The sequence below is a fragment of the Equus asinus genome, chromosome 8, assembly GCF_041296235.1.
Source record: "Equus asinus isolate D_3611 breed Donkey chromosome 8, EquAss-T2T_v2, whole genome shotgun sequence".
In the NCBI taxonomy this organism is placed as follows: Eukaryota; Metazoa; Chordata; class Mammalia; order Perissodactyla; family Equidae; genus Equus; species Equus asinus.
The window spans coordinates 31862505-31887218 of NC_091797.1; the positions used below are offsets into that span (position 1 = coordinate 31862505).

At 37.9% G+C, this 24714-nt stretch overlaps 1 long non-coding RNA gene across 3 annotated transcripts in view; it reads left to right on the plus strand.

The window, feature by feature from the left end:
* LOC139045980 (uncharacterized) overlaps positions 1-23036 on the plus strand; it is a 41603-nt gene extending 18567 nt beyond the window's left edge. For all 3 annotated transcript variants that reach the window (XR_011505520.1, XR_011505521.1, XR_011505522.1), the window contains 3 exons: positions 773-882; positions 1368-2105; positions 21949-23036. This is a non-coding gene — a long non-coding RNA (uncharacterized lncRNA). The remainder of the gene's footprint in view (positions 1-772; positions 883-1367; positions 2106-21948) is intronic.
* The last annotated feature ends 1678 nt before the right edge of the window (positions 23037-24714 follow it).

The window sequence follows — 24714 nt, forward strand, 5'->3', positions numbered from 1 at the left end:
TTGCCTCTTGATTGGAGCTTTCCCAGGGGCTGAGAGAATTTGCTCATGCCCTTCCAGTGACTGGGTTATTGACTTTAGTGTTATATTCTTCAGGGCCTGGAGATACCGGCTCAACACAAAGTTGACATAGGTGAGGCCATATTGTAGAAAAGAAACCATATTGTAACTTTAAATGATTTCCGATTAACTACCCCAGGGATACTCTGTAGATTTTGTGGCCCCTCCCAGCTGCTTTAAGATGATAATTTTGTTCTTTTGAGTTCTCTAGAAATGTGATGACTCCCTCCCTCACCCTTCCCCTTCCCCCTGCCCCCCTTCCTTGTCAGAGAGCCTATGATGATATATGCTGATAGCCATCATCAATGACAACTGAAAGATCAGGGTACAGGGCATTGATCCATTCTCTGATGCATACCCAGTAAAACAAAAACAAAGGACTGTCAGGAACTGGGACCAGATGTCTGCCACCCCCAGAGACCAGCCACCTCCCCTACCTAGAGACCAGCCCCATATATAACTGCTCTGTAGTCTTTGTTCTGTAAGACGGTTCTTTCAGACATGAGTAAGCCGTATTCCCTCTTGCTAGCAAGCTGTAATAAACTCTTCCTCTCCTGCCACCTTGCCTCCTGACTATTGGCATGTCTTGCAATGAGCAGACGACACCCCTTGGGCTATAACACTGGTAGGACATGAGTGGATGAGCAAATCTTACTCTCAAGGGAAGTAGCACTTTTCCTTTTCCTCTTCTTTCTTCTCTTCCTGAACAATTTAGTCCTAAAGCCATTAGGGATTGGGAGGAGAACACAGCAGTCATTTGTACTGAAATGGAAGAAGACATGTTGTCCATCAGAGCCCAATAATTTGAAGACAGCATCTGTGAAGGTAGGTGACCTAGATTAGGGAGTCAGAGCCCAAGTGAGATGAGAAAGGCACTTAGAGGGGTGGCCTGGCCTGGGGTAGTGGAGCTTGAATATTTAGAGAAGGCATTGGACTTCTACGTGAATGCATGGTCTCATGTGGGTGTCAGAGCCTGAGCACAGTAAAGAGGGCATCTACATGGGGTGGTGGCTCAGTTTTAGTGTGAGGAGAGCATCTGTGCAGGGAAAAGGGTTAGGGAAGAGATGGGAGATTGGTTATATACTGAGGGGTTGTTCAAGAAAGTAAAAAAATTAGGAATAACAGGATCCAGATTTTTCATTGTCAGTGAAGGAATGTACAAAGGTAGGAAGGGAAAAAACTAGATTGAATCCTGTCATGTTGCATTGTAATCAGAGGTATCAGTGAGATCTTATGGTTATATATATGTAAATATATATACAGGATATATTCGAAAATGTTTCTGTGTGTGTGTGTGTGTTCCTACGTAGGTCTTCTGAGAGAGTTTGGAAGCAGCAACACCCCGAGAGCAATGAGCACACTTAGACCCAAGTCTTGTCTTCTAAATACTGTCCCTAACTTAAAGTACCCGGTGTTCCTTGAAGAAATGGCTGATTCCAGGGATGGATCACAAAAAAGAGAAGACAAGTCTGGAATGTCTTTTGTGACAGAAATTAAGGGAATTCTCAAAGCATGATAAGAATATGTCAAAGGGACACAGAAGCCAATTTGAAAAGGTCCTCAGTAGACAAATTTTGGGAAATTTGGACATGAAAATAATAATAGTAATGGATTATAACCCATTGAATTAAATAGGAAAACGTGAGTCTGCATACGCATACATACATGAATAATTGAATAAATTAAATGATTTATAAGAAATGATATATTTACTTAGTTTTAAAGAGATGTCTCAAAATAATAAGAATTACAAAGACAAATAATATATATTAACAGTGTAGAGGACTGGAAGACACCACTTTTATCAAATAATCAAAATAAACCATCATTAATGGAACAAGTAAAAAGAAGTGCCCTCTGGTAGGATGCAGTAGAAGAACACAGCATCGCTTCTCTGACATCCCTTCCAAAGATGCATAACCTGAATCTACTGATGAGGAAATATCAGACAACCTAAAACTGAGATGCCATCTACCTAATAACTGGTCTATAACCTTCAAAAGTGTCAAGATTATGAACATCGAGAGAGGACTGAACATCTATTTGAGGTAACGATTTCATGTGGGTATTCCTTCTTGGCACTTTTCATAAAGTTTATGTTTTCCAAATTTTGAATCCCCCAAAGTCAGTCGAGAAATAGGAGAGTGGGAGAGAATTAACAATCAACATAGAAATGTTACTGGTTTGAAGGAATCCACCACGGCAAGTTCAAGGCAAGAGCTGAAAACACAGACACATAGAGTCAAAGGTTGAGGTCAACATTTCCAGGAAGGGGGTCAGGAGCTTATAAAAGAGAAAGTCGTGATTGAATCAGTCAGTCGGTTGTAGCCGTTGCATGTTACACATGTGTGTCTATGTCCCTGTCTGCTGATAATGGTGAGTCATTCTTACAAATACAATAAATAATAATGTTTATATACATAGTTTACTTTATACAGTCCCTATGAGTGGTGTTCCAAGAAATAACAAGCTTTAGAAGTGAAAGAAGCCCTTAAATTGACAATTTTGTCACATGATTCTGTGTAATGTTGTTAATCTTGCTTAGGAGATTCAAATGTTGTTATTTGTATACTACTCAGCAATGTTGGCTGGCCTCGTCCCTGTTGAATGTTGCAATATTCACTATAGGGTGGAGTCATTTGTAAAGCAGACAAAATATTTTCATCATTAAAAAAGGAAATAAGCTTACATGAGTCACCATATCCCAAAGTCTCAGATGAAGATGGTTTTGGAGGTACTGTTAGCAATTTGATCAACACCATCACGAAATGAAAGAAATGTTCCTATATCTGAAAAATTTGCCGTGAAAGAAAGAGTAAGGCTATCAGATGGGGCAGTTAAAATTTTAATTTAACAATGCTCTTTTAAATATTAGAAATTTGTGATATTTTTAAATTTTAAGTGGTTTTTATTTGACATATATGTATTCCATTAATGTTCCCTTTTTGGTTTTTGATTAGGAAGATTGGCCCTGAGCTAACATCTGGTGCCAGTTTTACTCTTTTTGCTTGAAGAAAGTTGTCAGTGAGCTAACATCTATTCCAATCTTCCTCTATTTCGTGTGGGATAACACCACAGTGTGGCTTGATGAGCAGTGCTAGGTCCACACGTGGGATCTGAACCTGCAAACCCCGGGCCACCAAAGAGGAGTGTGTGAACATAACCAGTATGCCACTGGGCCAGACTCATGTTCCCTTCTTTTAATGTTTTCTGTTATCAAATGTTTACATCAGATAAAGATAATTTTACATTGTTATTAAAATATATATTTTTATAATGTATGGTTTTATAATAATAAACCATGCATTTATTTCCGTATGTTTACTTTTCTGTAGAAAACCTCTGAAAAATTAGAATAACACTGTAACAGAAAAATAATTCACTGTTTATTATTATTATTATTGTTTTTTTTTTTGAGAAAGATTAGCCCTGAGCTAACTACTGCCAATTCTCCTCTTTTTTGCTGAGGAAGACTGGCCCTGAGCTAACATGCATGCCCATCTTCCTCTACTTTATATGTGGGATGCCTCCCACAGTATGGCATTGCCAAGTGGGATCTGAACCGGTGAACCCTGGGCCACGGAGAAGCGGAACATGTGAACTTTGCTGTGCCACCAGGCCAGCCCCATGTTTATTATTTTTTTAAAACACTGAATGAGGAAGTATAAAAAAGTCAATATCAGAAAACTTATGATTTTAGAAATTCCTGAGAATTCCCAAGAATTCTGACATCTTGTTCACAAATTTGAAGATTGATATCTGTCAAGAACTTGCAAACACCAGTTCCGTGTTAAAGAAGACTGACATGACATGACAACTAAATGCAATGTGATTTTGAACTTGATTTTTTTGTTATAAATGCTATTATTGGGTTAATTGATGAAACTTGAATTGGGTCTGAAAATTAGATTGTAGTCATGTATCAGTTTTTTTATTTTGATGGGTTTATTGTTACTGTGTAGAGAATGTATTTGTTTGTAGGAAATAGACACTGAAGTATTTGAGAGTAATGCACCAGGTCAGTAACTTATCCTCAAATGGGTTCAGGAAAAAAAAATGTTATTTGTACTGCACTTGCAACGTTTCTATAATTTTGTTATATGTATAAACATATACAAATATATACATACACACACATATAATGAGAGAGAGAGAGAGATGAAGAGAACACTTCTCATTTATCTCTGGCAGTGAAGAGAAAATAAGGGAATGTTTTTCTACTGCTTATACTTTTGCATTTTCTTCTTAATTCTTTTTTATATGCCATCCTAGGCCTCAACCAACTGGTACTGTCCCTCCTTCCTTTCGCAGAGTGATACACAATATGTTCTTTTCTTATGTACAGCCACTTAGTTGCTCTGAGTTTACGGGACAAATTAGGGAGAGGATTTGTGGAGGTGTTCTGTTTAGCTTTTAGGAGGCAGACCTTGTGATCAGGCTGTCTGTGTCCCCTTCCTCAGCCTGAGGTCAGGACCCTGCTCCTTCCTTTCCTGTCCTGTGGTTCTGCCTGTGACTCTGCATCTGCAATGACACTAGATCTGCTGAATCTTCCCTTTGTTTCCTGGTGTGTTCATTCAGGTCTCAAAGCCTGCAGGCCAGGGGCCTTTTCTCCCTACTGATTGCGGCTGATGGTGAGCTACATGTCATATCCATTTTTTTGACATAAGAGCAGTAGTTCTCAGCCATGCCTGGGCATAAGGATCACCTGGGCAGATTTTAAAATATGCTTTGTTCAACTCTCGTGTATTCTCATTTAATTGACTAGGAAGAAGGGCTGGAGATCAGGTGATTTTTATGGGCAGCTGTTTGAGAGCTCAGCCCTGGAAAAGAGCTTCTAGAACTTTATTGCACATCCATATCATCTAGGGATATTGTTAAAATGCAGATTATAATTCAGAAGATCTGCGGTGGGTCCCGAGATTTGGCATTTCTAACAAACTCCCCAAGTCTGCAGATTGTGCTTGGAGTGACACAGCTGTAGAGCAGGGTTTCTCTACCTCGGCAGTACTAACATTTGGGGCGGGGTAATTCTTCATTGAGGGGGGCTTGTCCCGTGTATTATAGGATGTTTAGCAGCATCCCTGGCCTGTGTCGGCTAGATGCCAGTGAAAACCAAAAATGCTCCAGACATTGCCAAATGTCCTTTTGGTGGGGCTGGGGTGAGGATTGCCCTTGATTGAGAACCACTGCTCCATAGTACTAGTCCCCAAGTTGGCTACATTCTGGCATCACCTGGGGAGCTTTAAAGATACTGATGTTTGGTTTTCTCTCCCAGGGATCCTGAATTAATGGATCTAGGGTGTATCTGGGCATCACATACTGAATCTCCTTTAGATAGTGGGAACTCCAGGGTGCTCTTGTATTTCAACCTCTTTAAGAGGAGATTCATGGAGGGGTATATTGGCGGTGGCTTGCAGGAGATGATAGTTCTAGTTTTCATAGTGGTACTTGATATTCAAGGCATATTAGGCTGCATTTATCCAATGCTTCACTGCCTGAAAGCTGTGCTTTACTACTTCAAGCTCCCCATCAACGTGTAATGTAGATTCTCCTCTGTCAATTAATGGAAGAAATAAGCACAAGATAGAGTCTCTAGTCAATAATGTACACAGGTCTGGAATGCCCTAATATTTGCAGCATCTCTCTCCAATATCTATGGGTGTGTCAGGTTGGACTATATTATGAGAGAAGTCCCATTTCACCACATCCAGGGCACGGCTGGAGTTCATTTGAATTCTGACCCTTTATCAGGAGACTGATGGTGGTGGGTGGTGGGAGGGTGTCAGTCAAGCTGTGGAAATTCAAAATAAAATATTAGTAGACCATGAAATTAATGCCTCTGATATTTTTTAGAGGTTTTGTGGTATCATCTGGATACCTTAAACACAGAGGCTGTGCTTCAGGATCTGTGGATCTTATTTTTGTTAAGTGGACAAAGTCTGGACAAGAGACATATGCAAGTCTAGAACCCAGATTCAAGTAACCATGCTGATCAAGTACATGGCATTCCATCCCCTACTTCTGCCCAACATGGCCTTCTTTCTGAACCTAGGAGATCATGTGATCTGCAAGTCATGAGCTTTTAGGTTACATGATGAGGTAGTGAACAGCCCAATCAGCAATGATCCAGTGTCCTTACTGCCTAAATCACGTTAAAAAGATGATGCTGTGATTACTACCTCTATATTATGCAAATCTGTTTTCTCACTCCCCATCCCATGGATTAGTATGATGAGCATTTGTTTTCCTTAGAGTCCTGCAGATCTTTGGGGCTGAGAAGGATTCTTGGTCCTTCAAATAACTGAATACAAATTGTCATAAACCTGAAAGAGCTTAGTTCCTTAAAAAACTTTGCCAGTGGAGTTTGAGAGACTGACGAGACAAGATTTTATAGGTGACAGCCTGAGCCTCTGATATGGGGAGAGCAGATATGTTTGTCATGGTCCCACGTCCAAGATCCAAGCCTGCTGAGGCAATCATAGGCTTTTCAGAATGCTTTTATCCAGCCTTGTATTTCTCAAATACCTAGACATATACTACTGAGATTAGTGGTTGGCTGTGAGGTGACAAGGAATTGTATGTTTACAATCAGAACTAAGGTGGAATTCACCACTCAAGTGTCCAGGTCACTTTCATGAGGAATGCAGACACCAGAAAAGCTCTGTTTTTATTGGTGGGGTGTGTAGGGCCAAAGGGTTAATCTGTGCTTGTGTGCCCCTTCCAACTACTCACTTTAGAAAATATCCCATCCCTGTAAACTACAGAAATATTTGACAAATTATCAATTAAACATCATAGTTGAGAAGAGAGTAATTATAAACCAAGCAATAAGTTCCGTAAAAGAGAAAAGTGTTGTTCGTTAGTCTGGCCTATTCATCAATCCCATTGACCTTTAGAATCGCAGTGTTAATTTTAGAATTTCATGTTGTATTTGATTTATATCTCTTCAGTATTCATGTTATGTTAAATACATTAGTAAAGTTCTGTTATATTCTTTGTTTCTTACATATTACATTTTTTTGGTGTTGTGAAGAGAGACCCTTTTTTCAGTACATAGTAGCTCTATTCCTGTGAGTTCTCTTGATAGTTTAGTTTTCCAGAGACGAGTGATGCTGCTCTATGTCTGATCCTCATTGGCTGGGGAGAACACATTCAATGCCAAATTGCTGTTCCACTTAAACACAACTTCTGCAAATGCTCTTTGTCAGTAAATTCTAGTTTAGCTTGTGCTCTCTGTGTGGGTACAAGGCATGGCAGTTGAACAGAGCAAGGCAAGCCTGCAAAGCCACTCTGGATGTGGTGTCCTGAACCTGTCTCTAGGATTTAGCTCTTTATACCAAAACTATGATTATTAATATTCCATCAAAGATAATGGAATAAGTCATCTCCATACCAGAAGAACAAAATAATACAAGAAAGAAACAGAGCCCTTTGGAAATTAAGCAATATAGTGGAGGACAAAGCTAACTATTTAAAAACATTGCTCAATACAGTGGCAATCTTATATATGAAGACACTTTGCATATTGGCTTTTGGAAACAAAATATAAATATTTAAAATTCCATGTAGATTTTGATTAAAACTGCATTAAATCTACACATAATATTCCTCTCTGGAGACATTGTATTCTGTTCCATTTTTTCATCCTCTTTTGTGGTCTCAGAAAAGTTTCATAATATTTTCTCTGATGATTCTTTGTATTCTTTGTTAAATGTATGACTTAGTGTTTTATAACTTTTTGCCCTTGTTAATGGATACTTTTTTCTTTTCCTGTAACTAAGTATTTTTTCTTACAGTCTTTCATGGCTCAGTCTGCCAGAGACAAATGATGCTGCCTTCCAGATGGTTTTGATTTGTCTGAGGGGAAAGTATCCAATGTCTTATATTGGTTTCACTTAAACCCAGGTTCCGCAAAGGTTGTTTGTAACCAAAGCCTAGCTAGAGAGGACTGGGGCTGTGGACGTTGGGGGCTGGGTGAGGAAATGTAGATAACACTTAGTACATGGGTGTGTCTTCCAGGGTGCTCTGCTTTTCTGTCTAGAAAAATGTCCTGTATGCAAAGAGAAGTGAAAGGCTCAGCAGTCAGATGAAGGAACAGGTATTACCCTTATGATCTAGGTCACAATCAAGTGTTGGAACTTATACCAAGGATGGGCTCACACCCACAGGTCTGCAGGGAAGTGACTACTATAAATATCAACATCTTAAAGGGTTTACACTTCTGGAAATGCAGAAGATACTTCATTTCTTTATGTCCACTCAGCCCCAAGTGAGTTCCAGGATATGCTACGTGGTTTAGGCTCTGTTTACTAAACTGCCAATAAGCCCCCAAATCTACTGTGAATTTGGCCTACTGTTGTGAACTTGATTCTTGCAATTTCAGAGTCAAGCAACAAATTCTGGGATGTGTAAGTGGTAGAAAGGGAATCAGGATGGGGGGACGGGATGGAGGGTGCAGACCCAGCTGTTTCCCCAGATCTCTGGGAGCTGGTTAGTTTCCTGAAGGTGGGTAGAACGATGGCAGAACCTAAAGCATGAAGTGGCTGTTCCTCTCATGTTCCTTCCCTCCTCCCCTCTCCCACCCAATATAAAGAAAGCCAGGCTTCTTTTAGCTTTTATCCCTGAGACTTTCTCCCTAGATGTATTGGATCCTTAACAGCCAAGGTGGTGAGAAAATGAAGACCGATTGCCAGGTTGCCCTCCAGCCATCATGATAAAGATAATTAATAATAATGATAATAATGCCTGATATTTATTGAGTGCCTACTATATTCCATAAATCTTCCAAGTGCTTTTACTATATTTACTCACTTAATCTTTATGATACCATGAGGCAGGTCTATCATTATTACTTCCCTTCCCCATTTTGCCAGTTAGGAAATTGTACATGGAGGAGTTGGATCCTTGTCTAAGGCTACACCATTATTAAAAGGTGGAGCCAGAAATCAAGCCCAGGCAGTTTAACCTCAGAGTGATGTGCCAGAGGGGCGACTGTGCTACACTGTGACATGGAAGGCCATTTATGCCACACTTCCCCTCACAGACACTGGACCACTTGTTAAACCACCCACTCAGTTCTTCCAAAGAAGTGGAAAGTTGCAATTTTGCAGCTGACTAAGTTCTTCTCTGTGGACTCCTATGGGTAGAAAAGGGGTCTTCTTCCTAGATTTGTTTCTCATACCTGACATACATTTGATTCATGCATACGTTCACAAATGAACACTCCTGGTCAGATCCAGTATAATTTATCTGCAGGTTATTTAAAATGATGATACACTTTGGAGCCTTCATGATCAGCTGAGGAATCTGAAATTTTATTCAGTCAGACTTGCTTAGAAATCTTATAGGTTTGAACACTTTGAAGCTAACAAAACTTCCGAGCTTTATCAAATAACCAAAGAAATGTTCCTGAGCTGAGACCATCGCTAAATGGGGTTAAAGAGTCAGGGCTTGCACTCAATCCCAGAAGTTCCAACACAGAAGTTACTGTGCTTTCACTGCAGACTGGACATTTCTTCTGAAAGTTTCCTTTTGCAGCAAAAAGTTTGTGAACCTCAGTAGTGCTCTTCTATCCCTGCTGACTTGAGCACCACAGGGTTCATGGATTCAGAATGTAAGGCTCATCAGACTCAGGGAGTGTTCATATCTTTTCTCCTCTCTTTATCTGTGAGGTGAAATTAGGTCATTATTTTAGTTCCATGAGGTAAGTGGTTAAAAAAAAACACTTTAGAGGGAAATAAGAAGCAGAAATGACTGGAGATATGTAAAAGGATTGAAAAGTGGGCTTAAGAGCTCAACTAAGATATTAGAAACTTTTTGTGTTTGTGGCCATGATCCCAGGGTTCCTTGAAGTCCTGTGGGACAAGAAGAAAAGCAGAGAACAGACATAGTGGGGACAGCATGGGCAGGTAATTTCAGAAATTCTACAGGATGCTCCATGTACAAATGATCCATATGCAAATTTCACTGAATTGAGACGTTAATGGAATTTCTCTCTCCCCACTCCTGCCTGCCACCACGACTTTGTGCATGCCTTCTTGATGGTTTCATCTGCCAGAGACAAATGATGCTGCCTTCCCTCCTTCACCTCATTAGCTGGAAAGAAAACTATTTGATGATATATCACGGTTTCGTGTAAATGTGGTTTATGCAAAGGTTTATGTCATCATTGTTCCTCTTCAACCTCAACCCTGGTCTAATAACCACTTCCTATGCCCAGATACCTCCTCCCTTCCTATAAGCATCGAATGTGTTATTAGTTTCTCTGAGGTTTTCGGCGTAAATCTTAGATAGCAATATAGCCTTTGGTCAATCCTCCACCAATAGTCACACAAGATGTGAAGAACGTAAAATCAAATTACTTATAAGGATATCAAGAGTGTAGGTTAACACTCCCAATTGTGAAGGAACTTTTCAATAAGAATTATATTTCACAGAACACTTCCTGGGCATATGAGTCCAACATATTAGTAACTACACTGTAGAAGTTTCCAAAAATTAAAAAAGGCATTTTGGAAACCTGTGGCAGTAAGAAGGATCTGAAATTGTTTGGTATGATAGTGAGTGTTGTGTCCAGCTCTGGGCCAGTCAGACAGAGTTGGGGCCACTGTCTCCATATCCGAAAGAGTCTGGGCTTGAACCATAAGGACTGCATTAACCAGGGGGCTGGATCTGTAGCACTCACACTTGAGCAGAGAGTGGAACCATGCTGACCACCAGCTCAGTGTCCAGGCAACAAAAGAGCCCCCTACTGGAGGCCAGTCCTTGAGTCCTGTGCATATGCTGGGTCATCAGTAAGGGCACAAGTCTGTTTTCTGGAACAGTGAAACTTTCAGGGCCTGGGATAAATCAGCTAGCACCTTCCTCTCCCTTCACCCCACCCAATGGCAAATCTGATAAATCAGACCAAATTTGCTTTGTATTACAGAATTTCCTAAATGTGATGGCTGATAATTTGAGTGCAGTTGATTTATACTGCTACTAACTCAAGAGCAATGTGTATTGGTAACTTATGTATAAGAATAAGATTATGCATTGCTATGCAAATTTACCAGTGACAGATAACGTGTTTCACTACCCATGCACATACTTGTTCTTTTCTACTGCTGAATGAAGATATACACAATATTAAGGTGTTTATAACAAGACTGGTGCCACGAAGTGCTCATTTTTAGCTTTCTTGGATTTTCTCTCTTATTACTTCTTATATGTTTCTCACTCTTGATAAGGCATCATCAAGTAAGCTTATAAATGCCATAATCTCTTTCTTCCAGTAGACTTCTCATATCTAAATTTTAATTTAACACTAGAAATTCAGTCTGACACTTGGACACTGAAAGAACACATCTCTCTCTTCCCTTCTTTATTCACTGATCTTTCTATCAACTGGAGAGTCTGGATGTCACAAGACCACCTGCAATGATAGATTTCTCTGCTAGTTTTCTCAGTTATTGAGGGCTCCTTAATATGGGAGTCTTTACTATGTCACTTGGAGAAAATGAAGGATGTGACTGGCTTTGTGGGGTTGGTCTTGGGGAGATCAGCTGCACTACATCAAGCAGTTCAGTGAAAGGCACTGATGTCTTTCCCTACTAGGAGCATTTTGACCAGAATGTTCACATCAAGGTTCTGTGCATCCTTGGTGAATGGTGAAGAGAGTCTGAGGATGTTTCTAAAAGCTTTTCCATGATAGAATTCTGGTTATTTCATATTGCTACTTCTTCTGGACTCAGCTTTGGTAGCTTGTGTCTTTCTGGGAATTTGTCCATTTCATCTAAGTTATCTAATTTATTTATGTACAATTGTTCATGGTATTTCTTTATAATCCTTTTTATTTCTGTGAGATCAGTATTAACATGTCACCTTTCATTTCTGATTTTTCTCTTTTTTTCTTGGTGAAATGTTAAAAGTGTGTCAGTTTTGTTAAGCTTTTCAAAGAACCAGCTTTTGGTTTTATTGATTTTCTCTACTGTTTTTCTTCTTTATATTTCATTAGTTGCCACTCTAATATTTTGTGTTTCCTTCCTTCTGCTTTCTTTAGGCTTAGTTTGCTCTTCTTTTTCAGTGTAATTTTTAAAAGTTCATTAAGAAATAATTGACAAATATAATTGTGTATATTTAAAGTATACAACGTGATGATTTGATATACGTATACATTCTATCATGGTTACCAAGGTCAAGATAATTAACACAGCCATGACCTCACATAGTTAACATAGTTAACTCTCTTTATGTGTGTGTGCAGTAAGAATATTTAGGATCTACTCTCAGCAACTTTCAAGTACACAATACCATGTTATTAACCATAGTCAATGTACTATACATTAGTTCTTCAGAACTTATTCTTCTTATAACTTAAAATTTGACCAAACAGCCTCATTTCCCCCTCCCCCAGCCCCTGGCAACCACCATTCTGTTCTATTTACGAAATGTCCTTTTTTTAAGATTCCACATACAAGTGATACCATACAGTATTTTTCTTTCTCTGTCTGCCTTATTTAACTTAGCCTAATGCCTTCTAGTTCCATCCATGTTGTCGCAAATAGCAGAATTTCTTCATTTTTTATGACTGAATAATATTCCATTGTGAGTATGTATTTGTATGCCACCTTACATGCCACACTTTCTTTATCCATTCATCTGTTGAAGGACATTTATGTTGTTTCCACATCTTGGCTACTGTGAATAATGCTGCAATGAACATGAATGTGTAGATATCTCTTTGAGATACTGATTTCAATTACTTCAGATATATACCCAGGAGTGGGATTGCTGGATCATATGGTAGTTCAATTTTTCATTTTTTTTGAGGAACCACCACACTGATTTCCATGATGGCTGTATCATTTTTGCATTCCCACAGTGTTATAAGGGTTCTCTTTTCATCACTTCCTCACCAACATTTATTTCTTGTCTTTTTGATAATAGCCATCCTAAAAGGTGTAAAGTGATATCTCATTGTGGTTTTGATTTGCATTTCCCTGATGATTAGTGATACTGAGCACCTTTTCATATACCTATTGATCATTTGTATGTCTTTGGAAAAACGTCTATTTAGGTCCTTTGCCAATTATTTAATTGGATTATTTACTTTTTGCTATTGAATTGTATAAGTTCTTTATACATTTTGGATTTTAACCCCTTATCACATATATGGTTTGCAAATATTTTCTCTCATTCTTCAGGTTGCATTTTCAATTTATTTATTGTTTCCTTTGCTGTGAAGAAGCTCTTTAGTTTAACGTATTCTCACTTTTTGTTGCCTGTGCGTTTAATATCTTATTCAAGAAATCTTTGATGAGACCAATGTCAAGATCTTTTTACCTAAGTTTTCTCCTAGGGGTTTTATGGTTTCAAGTCTTACATTTAAGTCTTCCATCCATTTCATGTTAATTTTTGTGAATGGTGTAAGATAGGGGACCAATTATTTTCTTTTGCATGTGGATGTCTAGTTTTCCCAACACTGTTTATTGAGGAGACTGTCCTGTCCCCCTTGTGTGTTCTTGGCACCCTGGTCAAAAGTTAGCTGACCACATATGCATGGGTTTGTGTCTGGGCTCTCTATTCTGGTCCAGGTCTGTGTGCCTGTTTCTATGCTAGTATGCTGTTATTTTGATTACGATAGCTTGGTAGTATAACTTGAAATCAGAAAATGTGATGCCTCCAACTTTGTTCTTTCTCAGGATTCCTTTGGCTATTTGGGATCTTTTGTGATTCCACACAAATTTTAGGATTGTCTGTCTTATTTCTGTGAAAAAATGCTACTAGCATTTTGATTGGGATTGTATTGAATCTGTAGATTGCTTTGAGTAATATGGACATTTTCACAATATTAATTCGTCTAATCCAAGAAGATGGAATATATTTCCATTTATTTATGTCTTCTTTGATTGCATCAATGTCTTATAGTTTTCAGTGTACAGGTCTTTCAATTCCTTGGTTAAATTTATTCCTAAGTATCATATTGGTTTTGATGCTATTGTAAATAGGGTTGTCTTCTTAATTTCTCCTTGGGATGGTTCCTTGTTAGTGTACAGAAATGCTACTGATTTTTATACATTGATTTTGTATCCTGCAACTTTCCTGAATTCATTTTTTTAGTTGCAACAGGTTTTTTTGGTGGAATCTTTAGGATTTCCTCTATATAAGATAACATCATCTGCAAATAGTGGCAGCTTTACTTCTTTCTTTCTGATTTGTATGTCTTTTATTGCTTTTTCTTACCTAAATGCCATGGTTAGGACTTCCACTACTTATGTTGAATAGAAAGGGCAAGAGTTGATATTCTTGTCTTGATCTCGATATTAGAGGAAAGGCTTTTAACTTTTCACCATTAAGTATGATATTAGCTGTGGGCTTGTCATATATGGGCTTTTTATGCTGAGGAACATTCCTTCTATACCCAATTTGTTGAGAGTTTTTCTCACGAAAGGATGTTGAATTTTGTCAAACGCTTTTTCCGCATCTATTGAGATGATCATATGATTTTTATCATTTATTCTATTAGTATGGTGTATTACATTTATTGATTCCCATATGTTGAACCATCCTTGCATCCCAGGAATGAGTCCCACTTGATAGTGGTGTATGTGTCTTTTAATGTGTTCTTCAATTTGATCTGCTAGTATTTGTTGGGGATTTTTGCATCTATGATCATCAGGGATATTGCCCTGTAATTTTTCTTTTCTTGTAGCATCCTTCTCTGATTTTGGTATTGAGGTAATGCTGGCTTCATAAAATGAGTTTAAAAGTGTTCCTTCCTACTCAAATTTTGGAAAGTTTTGAGAAGGGTTGGTATTAATTCTTCTTTAAAAATGTTTGGTAGAATTCACCTGTGAAAACATCTGGTCCTGTACTTTTCTTTGTTGGGAGTTTTTTTTTTTTTATTGAGATCATAATAGCTTTTAACATTGTGATATTTCAGTTGTACATTATTATTTGTCACTCATCATGTAAATGTGCCCCTTCACCCTTTATGCCCACCCCCCAAACCCTTTCCCCCTGGTAACTACTAAACTGTTCTCTTTGTCCATGTGTTTATCTTCCACATATGAGTGAAATCACACAGTGTTTGTCTTTCTCTGTCTGGCTTATTTTACTTAACATGATACGCTCAAGGTCCATCCATGTTGTTGTGAGTGGGAGAATTTTGTATTTTTTATGGCTGAGTAATATTCCACTGTATCTACATACCATATCTTTTTTATCCATTCATTAGTCAGTGGGCACTTGGGTTGCTTCCACATCTTTGCTATGGTGAATAATGTTGCAATGAACATAGGGGTGCATAAGTCTCTTTGAATTGTTGATTTCAAGTTCTTTGGATAAATCCCCAGTAGTGGGATAGCTGGGTCATATGGTATTTCTATTTTTAATTTTTTGAGAAATATCAATAATATTTTTCATAGTGGCTGCACCATTGTGCATTCCCACTAGCAGTACATGGGCGTTACCTTTTCTCCACAACCTCTCCAATATTTGTTATTTTTTCTCTTGGTGATTATAGTCATTCTAATGGGTGTAAGGTGATATCTAAGTGTAGTTTTGATTTGCATTTCCCTGATGATTAGTGATATTGAACATCTTTTCATGTGCCTATTGGCCACCTGTATATCTTCTTTGGAAAAATGTCTGTTCATATCCTCTGCCCACTTTTTGATCGGGTTGTTTGATTTTTTGTTGCTCAGTTGTGTGAGTTCTTTATATGTTATGGAGATTAACCCCTTGTCAGATATATGATGTGCAAATATTTTCTCTCAGTTAGTGGGTTGTCTTTTTGTTTTGATCAAGCTCTTTAGTCTGATGAAGTCCCTCTTGTTTATTTTATCTTTTATTTCCCTTGTCCAAGTGGACATGGTATTTGAAAAAATCCTTTTAAGACTGATGTCAGAGTGTAATGCCTATATTTTCTTCCAGAAGCTTTATGGTTTCAGGTCTCACCTTAAAGTCCTTGATCCATTTGAGTTTATTTTTTTGTATGGTGAAAGATAATGGTCTACTTTCATTCTTTAGTTTGTGGCTGTCCAGTTTTCCCAATACCATTTATTGAAGAGACTTTCCTTTCTCCATTGTTTGTTCTTAGATCCTTTGTTAAAGATTAGCCAACCATAGATGTGTAGTTTTATTTCTGGGCTTTCCATTCTGTTCCTTTAGTCTGTGTGCCTGTTTTTGTACCAGTACCATGCTGTGTTGATTACTGTAGCTTTGTAGTATATTTTGAAGTCAGGGATTGCGATGCCTCCAGCTTTGTTCTTTTTTCTCAGGATTGCTTTAGCTGTTCAGGGTCTTTTGTTTCCTTATATGAATTTTAGGATTCTTTGTTCTATTTCTGTGAAGAATGCCGTTGGGATTCTGACTGGGATTGCATTGAATCTGTAGAGTGCTTTAGGTAGTATGAACATTTTAACCATGTTTATTCTTCCAGTCCATGTGCGTGGAATATTTTTCCATTTCTTTATGTCATCATTGATTTCTTTCAGTAACGTCTTATAGTTTTCATTGTATAGGTCTTTCACCTCCTTGGTTAAATTTATTCCTAGATACTTTATTCTTTTTTGCGATTGTAAGTGGGATTGGATTCTTGAGTTCTCTTTCTGTTGGTTCATTATTAGAGTATAGAAATGTAACTGATTTTTGTAAGTTGATTTTGTACCCTGCAACTTTACTGTAGTTATTATTTCTAACAGTTTTCTGATGGATTCTTTATGGTTTTCTATATATAAAATCAAGTCATCCATCTGCAAACAGCAAGAATTCCACTTCTTCATTTCCTATTTGGATTCCATTTCTTTCTTTCTCTTGCCTGATTGTTCTGGCACAAACCTTCAGTACCATGTAGAATATGAGTGGTGAGGGTGGGCATCCTTGTCTTGTTCCTGTTCTCAGAGTAATGGCTTTCTGTTTATCCCCAATTGAGTTTGATGTTGGCTGTGAGTTTGTTATATACGACCTTTATTATGTTGAGGTACTTTCTTTCTATACCTATTTTACTGAGAGTTTTTATCATAAATGGATGTTGGATCTTATCAAATGCTTTCTTGGCATCTATTGAAATTATCATGTGGTTTTTATTCCTCATTTTATTAATGTTGTGTATCACATTGATTGATTTGTGGATGTTGAACCATCCCTGTGTCCCTGGTATAAATCCTACTTGATCATGGTGTGTGATCTTTTTAGTGTATTGCTGTGTTCAGTTTGCCAATGTTTTGTTGAGAATTTTTGCATCTTTGTTCATCAGCAATATTGGCCTGTAATTTTTCTTCTTTGTACTGTCCTTGTCTGGTTTTGGTATCAGCGTAATGTTGGCCTCATTAAATGTGTTAGGAAGTGTTCTATCTTCCTCAATTTTTTAGAATAGTTTGAGAAGGATAGGTAATAGGTCTTCTTTGAATCTTTGGTAGCATTCTCCAGAGAGGCCATCTGGTCCTGGACTTTTGTTTTTTTTGGAGATTTTTGATTACTATTTCAATCTCTTTACATGTGATTGGTCTATTCAGATTCTCTATTTCTTCTTGTTTCAATTTTGGGAGGTTGTATGAGTCTAAGTATTTATCCATTTTATTCATTGCATTCTTCAGCTCCAGCATTTGCTTGATTCTTTTTTACCATTTCTATCTCTTTGTTGAACCTCTTATTTTTTCATGTATTGTTTACCTGAGTTCATTGAATTGTATATCTGTGTTCTCTTGAATCTCACTCAGCTTCCTTAAAATAATTATTCTGAAATCTTTTTCAGATAACTTGAAGATCTCCACTTCTTTGGGGTCAGTTACTGGAAAATTATTGTGTTCCTTTGGTGGTGTCATGTTTTCTTGCTTTTTTATGTTTATGATACTCGCACATTTGAGGGTGCAGTAATCTCTTCCAGCCTTTTTGCACTGACTTCAGTGGGGAAAGACTTTCACCTGAAGGTGGCTGTGATGGTGCTGGCTGAGAGGGATGCAGCATCTTGGCTCCTTGGAAAGCACAGTGGCACAGTCTCCGTGTAGTTCTGTCAGCTGAGTTTGACATCAGCCAGACTGCAGTGGCCTTCCGTGGTGTAGGCTGCTGAACTTCTGTGGGTGGCAGTGGTGGGTAGGACCATGCTGGCAGGGTCCTGAGATCAGGTGCACAGAGAACTACCACGTCACCTGGGTCCTGGTGCATAAGTGTGCTTTCTGAGGCAGTGGCACTGGTGTCTAAGATGTGGATGTGTGCAGATCTCCCATGGACATGGAATCTAGGTCTCAGGGGCTCCCTGTAGTGACTCTGGTGAGGAGAATGTAGCACCAGCACAGGTCCTAGAATGACAAAGTGCAGCAGTGGCTTGTACCCAGTGAACAGGGTGCAGTAGCAGTGCAGCCTGGAGATGATGGGCCAAAGTCCCAACTCAGGACCCAGGGATAAAAGAAGTCATAGGACAGAAGAAAGATGTCCTCAGTGGTGCTCTATTAAAGCCATGTGTCAGGACCCAAGGGAACAAGGGCTTAGGGCAGCAGCAATGCTGCTGGAAATGATGGTTCAGAGGCATGACCTAGGACAGGAGGTGGTGCTCAGGGCAATGGAAGCTGCCCCAACTTCCATTAATAGTGAGACAAAGCTACAACCTGGGGCCTGGGGTAAGATGCAGAGCAGTGGCAGCTCTGGTGCTGTATATGATGAGGTGCCATGGCATCCCAATCCTGGAGAGTGGGGCACAGCATTGACTGGGGTCCCTGAAGGCAGGGCTAACTGCAGTGACAGCTCCAGCCCTGGGGAGTAGATGCAGGGTATGGGAGACCTCCAGGTATCTCCATCAGCTGGGATCCGCATTGGTGAAGACTGTGGGAGACCTCTGTAACAAAGGATTCAGGTGTCCACAATGTTGAGACCGGCTGGAGTTCTCCTGCTCTCCCTTTCCTTGTGGCATATAATTCCTCTGAGGAATCCTCATGGCACCAAGCTGTTCTGGCCTGGTGGATGGGCTGATATGGGTAAAATTCTTCCTGTATTTTTCTATGTGGCTAAACTCAGTTTTTGAGCTCCATAGAGTTTTTGTTGCTACTTTGTCGTAGTCCAGAGCATACCCTGAGCTATTTTGTTTGGTTTGTGGTTATATATTTATTGCTTTTGGAGGGAGGCAAGTGTTGTGACTTTCTAGCCCTTCATTGTGCTGATGTCACCCCTCTCTTTTTCAGTGTCTTAAGGTGCAAGGTTAAATTAATGATTTTTTAAAATCTTACTTCTTTCTTAATATAGATATTTAGAGCTATAAATTTCCCTCTAAGCACTGTTTTAGCCACATTCCATAAGTTTTGGTATAGTTTGTCTTCATTTGCATTCATCTCAAAGTATTTTCTGATTCCCCTTTTGATTTATTCTTTGACTATTGGTTATTTAGGGATGTGTTGTTTAATTTCTACATATTTGTTTCCTAATTTTTCCTGTTTGATTTCTAACTTCATCATATTGAAGTCAAAGAACATAGTTTGTAATATTTCTATCCTTTTAAGTGTGTTGAAGTTTGTCTTATGGTCTACCATGTAGTCTATCCTGTAGAATGTTCTATGTGCACTTGAGAAGAATGCCTATTTTGTTGTTGGGCGGAGTGTTCCATAGATGTTGGTTAGTTCTGGTTGGTTTATAGTGTTAGCCAAGTCTTCTATTCCTTTGTTGATCGTTTGCCTAGTTCCATCCATATTAAATGTGGAGTATTAAAGTCTCCAACTATTATTTTTGAATTGTCTATTTCTCCCTTCATTTCTGTCAAATTTTACTTCACATATTTTGACATTCTGTTATTAGGTACATGTATGTTTATAATTATTACATCATTCTGATAGAGGGATGCTTTCATCATTATAAAATGTTCCTCTTTGTCTCTAGTAAGATGTTTTGTTTTAAAGTCTATTTGGTCTATTAGTATAGCCATTTCAGTTTTTCTGTGGTTGTGGCTTGATGATATATCTTTTTTCATCTTTTTATTTTAAATCTGTTTGCATCTTTGGGTATAAAGTATGTCTTCTATAGACAACATACAATTGGATCTTTTTTTGTCCAAATCTGATAATCATCTCAGCCTTTTTTTTCTTTTTTCTTTTTTTTTTGGTGAGGAAGATTTGCCCTGAGCTAACATCTGTTGCCAATGTTCCTCTTTTTGCTTGAGGAAGATTGACCCTGATCTAACATCTGTGCCAATCTTCCTCTATTTTGTACGTGGGACACTGCCACAGTGTGACTGGATGAATGATGTATAGGTCTGCACTGAGGGTCTGAACCCACAAACCCCAGGCTGCCAAAGCAGAGCACCCCTCATCTCTGCTTTTTGATTGCTTATTTAATCCATTCACATTTAATGTTATTTTTTAAATAATTGGATATGTATCTGCCATTTTACTTTTTGTTTTCTAAGTTTCATATTTTGCTCCTCTATTGCAACTTTATGACACTTTTACATTGACTGAATATTTTCTAATGTAGCATTTTAATTTCATTAATTATATATATATATAGTTGATCTAGGGTTTACTATATACATGTTGACTTAAAAGAATCAGTTTTAGTGTTATACTAGCTTAATTTTAGTAATATATATAAATGTTCCTCCTACAAATCTCTATTCCTTTTTCCTTCATTTTGTGGTATTATTATTATATGTATTACATCTATTAATGTTGCAAACCCAACAACACATTGTTATAATTATTACTTTATCATCTGTCATTTCCTTAGCCCATTACAGGTTTGCTCTCACCCATATCCTTTATGCTGTTATTGTCAAATATATTGAACATATGTTTTTACATATTATAGACCCCATAGTACATAATATGTATATTATTTTATACAATTGTGCTTTTTAAAATTTAACCCTGCCTATGGTTTAATCTATTTGGTCTGCGGGTTTTGCCTCAAAAAAGAAGATTAAGTCATACCATGAAAAGAAAGAAGTTGTAAAGGATCCACACAATTTAATCTAACAAATATTTGTTGTGTGCTTAAGTGCACAAGGCATTCTCCTTGGGAATTCTGTCCAACATGCTGAAAATGGGTAGAGTTGGACCAGAAGGTACCCTTGATATTAGTGATGGTATTGAACTATACGGATTTTTTTTCCTTTCTCAATGTTTTATGGAATTTCTAAAAGAGCTCTTTGTCAACAGAAGGTATAAGAAGACCAAGCTTAGAGTGAGCTTTACCCTTCCACTTGGAGATTTGGCTGAAACCATCAATACTGAGACATCTAGAGGAGGCTAGGACTGGATGCCTCTAAGAAGGCTTTGTAGCATGATTTTGATCTAGTTATTGAATACGTTGATTATATTTTTGTGGTAAGTTTTACATTTTAAAAATACAATGTTAGAGGAAGTAGATAAATCAGATAATATCTGATGTTGAAGCTAAGGAGTTTAAGACCAAATTAACTGGAAGAACTACTTAGTCAATATTTTCTATTTTTTTTTTTCCTGAGGAAGATTTGCTCTGAGCTAACATGCATGCCAATCTTCCTCTATTTTTTAGTATGTGGGCCACTAGCACAGCATGGCCGCTGAGATTAAATCATCCCTTGGCCTCAATTTATACTTGTCTTCTTAAAGAATTATCTGTTTGCAGCAGAGTTACCTTCTCAATATTGGTTTGACTAGCTTATTATTAGAATTAAACCCACGTTCCCTCAACATACTGAGTTGAAGGAGGTGGCCCCAACGCATGGTGAGTGGCAGGGCCAAAATATCTGGGGACTGAAAAATGCCTTAGATGGTGAGTGTTGACTTTCTACAATAGGAAACGGCACACCTTTTCATTCCTCCAGGCAAAACAGTGTAGTAGAGAAACCAAGATTTAGCTACATGTTGAGTTTGCTATGTACACTGCTAAGGGCAAAGGTAAACACATTTGTGAATACTATTCTGTTTCTCTCTCTGTTACCAGGGTAAGTTTTCCAGCTACCTCATGGAGGTAAAAGAGACAAAGATGCCATGTCATGATGAAGAAGTGAAAGAAATAACTGGTCTAGTGTATGAGGAGAGTTCTTTGAGAGTCCAGCACTGAACTATCTAGTAGAGTAGCCACTAACCACATGTGGCTACGGAAACCTTGAAACACGTGGCAAGGTGACTGCACAATTGAGTTTTAAATTTTGTTTAATTTTAAAAAATTGATATTCACTTCAGCTGTTGAAAAACTTGTTTGTTTTGAACAACTTCAAACATGAATCCACTTTTTTTAACTATAAATTTTATGAAATCTAAATACAGATTTCCTATGAAAATTCAGTATCCAAATTGAGTTGTGTTATAAGTGTAAAATACATGTCACATTTTAAAGATTTAAAATAAAAAATTGAATATAAATATTTGTTAATAATTTTGTGGTTTCATGTTGAAATCATAATATTTTAGACATATTAAGTTAAATAATATACATTATTAAAATTAACACTTTTTTTTAGCTCTCAAATGTGACTACTAAAAAAATTTAGCATACATACATAACTTGTATTATATTTCCACTACACAGTGCTGGTCTAGAAAGAGAGTTGCCATATTGTCCCTGTAGGACATTGTTTTTTGAATAGTTATTAAGATTGTCTTCTACACATATGCATAGATACTGTAATAGTAGAAAGCACATAATATTAGACAAGCATAGCAAAAAATCCATGCTTTTTAAAACAGTTGTTTTTTAAATCAATCAAGGGAAGAATTGAGAAAACGTATGCTTTTATAGTGTCATTTGTAATTACTTAATCACCTTCAGCAGTCCTCTTTGTTTGTGTGGATTCAAATTACCGTCTCTTGTCCTTGTTTTCACCAGAAGAACTTCCTTTAGTATCTCTTGCAAAGCAGGTCTTCTAGCAACAAATTATCTCAGTTCTTGTTTATCTGGGAAAGTCTTTATTTTTCCTTCATGTTTGAATGATAGCTTTCCTGGACATAGGATTCTTTGTTGACAGGTTTTTTTTCTTTGAGTACTTTGAGGAATCTGTTTAAAGCTTGTTTCTCCCCACAGGCAAAATATCTCAGCCAGGGTCCAGAAACTGGGTATGAGGATAATGGCAAGTTTCTCTTTGAGTGACACCTGCACTCAAAGGAGGGGGCTGAGCACTTGGTAGAGGGAGTGGTCAACAGCTTGAAGTTTTCTTAGCTTGCCTCTGCTAGCATGGAATTACCACCTCATTAGCTGAGGAAAGGGCTATTGGGACTCGGTATTTCCAGCATGCCACACTCGAAGTAGAGCCTCCACTCCACAAGTGGGGCTTGGGGAGAAGATGGGACCTCCCACCTCTAGACTCTACTCATTTGGGACTTAGCCTCAGCGACAGATAGCTTGAGATATGGTGAGCAATGCTAAAGTTATGGTTCTCCCAGGAAAAAAGCCCTCTGGCTTGAATCTGGGGAGAGACAGCCCTGTGTTCTTGGCTGCAGTAGTCTCGAGTGGAGAGTCTCTGCCTCGCTGAACTGGAAGTGGGGAGGGATAGAATCTTTCTCAAACCACAGATTCTCACCTTTCTTACTAAATTTTTATAGATTTTCTTGAATAGATGTTTCATCATTTGCTGTATGCTTGTAGCCTCTGACCCAGAGGCTTTAAATGGTTCTTTATATACATATATATAATATATATATTTTTTATCATATATTTTCAATTTTCATCGGTTTCTCTGGAGGATAGGTCAGCAGAGTTCCTCACACTGTCATACTGGAAGTCAATCTCCTTATATAACATATTTGAAATGAAAAAAATCAAAGAAATGAAGAACAGATTAGTGGTTGCCAGGGGTAAAGGTGAGGTTTGGGGGTGGGTGTGGGAGGTGGGAGGGAAGTAGATGGGTCTAGAACAGGGCAACATGAGGGATCTTTGTGGCAACATTCTTTATCTTGACTGTGTTGATGTCAATATCCTAGTTGTGATATTATACTACAGTTTTTTAAGTCATTACCCTCTGGGCCAGCTGTGTAAAGGGCACAGGAGATCTCTCTGTATTGTTTGTTACAACTTCATGTGGATCTACAATTATGCAAAATAACAAGCTTAATTAATAGAACATATTCCCCACTATAGCAGTAAACAATGGCAGATAAAATCATGGAGCATGTTTTCATGAATAATTATTTCAGCCTTAAAGTGAATATTTATAGAAATATAATAAAGAAGAGGAGTTACTTAAAATACAGTGTTACTCAAACATGCAAGATAAAAAATTCTATATCATAAACTCACTTTTATAAAAATTAGAGATGTATATATTTTGGAAAAAAGACTGAAATATACATTGAAATGATTACAAGGATTATCTCATGATAGAACAGAAACAGATTAATTTGTCTTAATTAATTATATAGACTTTCAATCTTCTTCATGGAACAAGTGTTATTTTATAATAGGAAAAGTAATGTGTTAATATTTAATTTTTTTAAAACAAATAAATAACAACATACCGTACTTGTATGGACTTGGGCTTTGGAAGTCCTGGAACTCTTCTAGCATCCAGCAACCTCACTGAGAGGTGGATCAGAATCAGCAACAGTGACTCAGTGTTGTGGTCAATATACTCTGTTGTACATGGTAGATCATTAAAGAAAGCATTGACCAGTTCCGTACGTTCTTTGCACGTATGTGGAGGTTTCATTCTGGGCCAAATTTTAGACCCAAAGTAGAACTCTATTATGACTATTGATGTTTTCTTTCCAATGC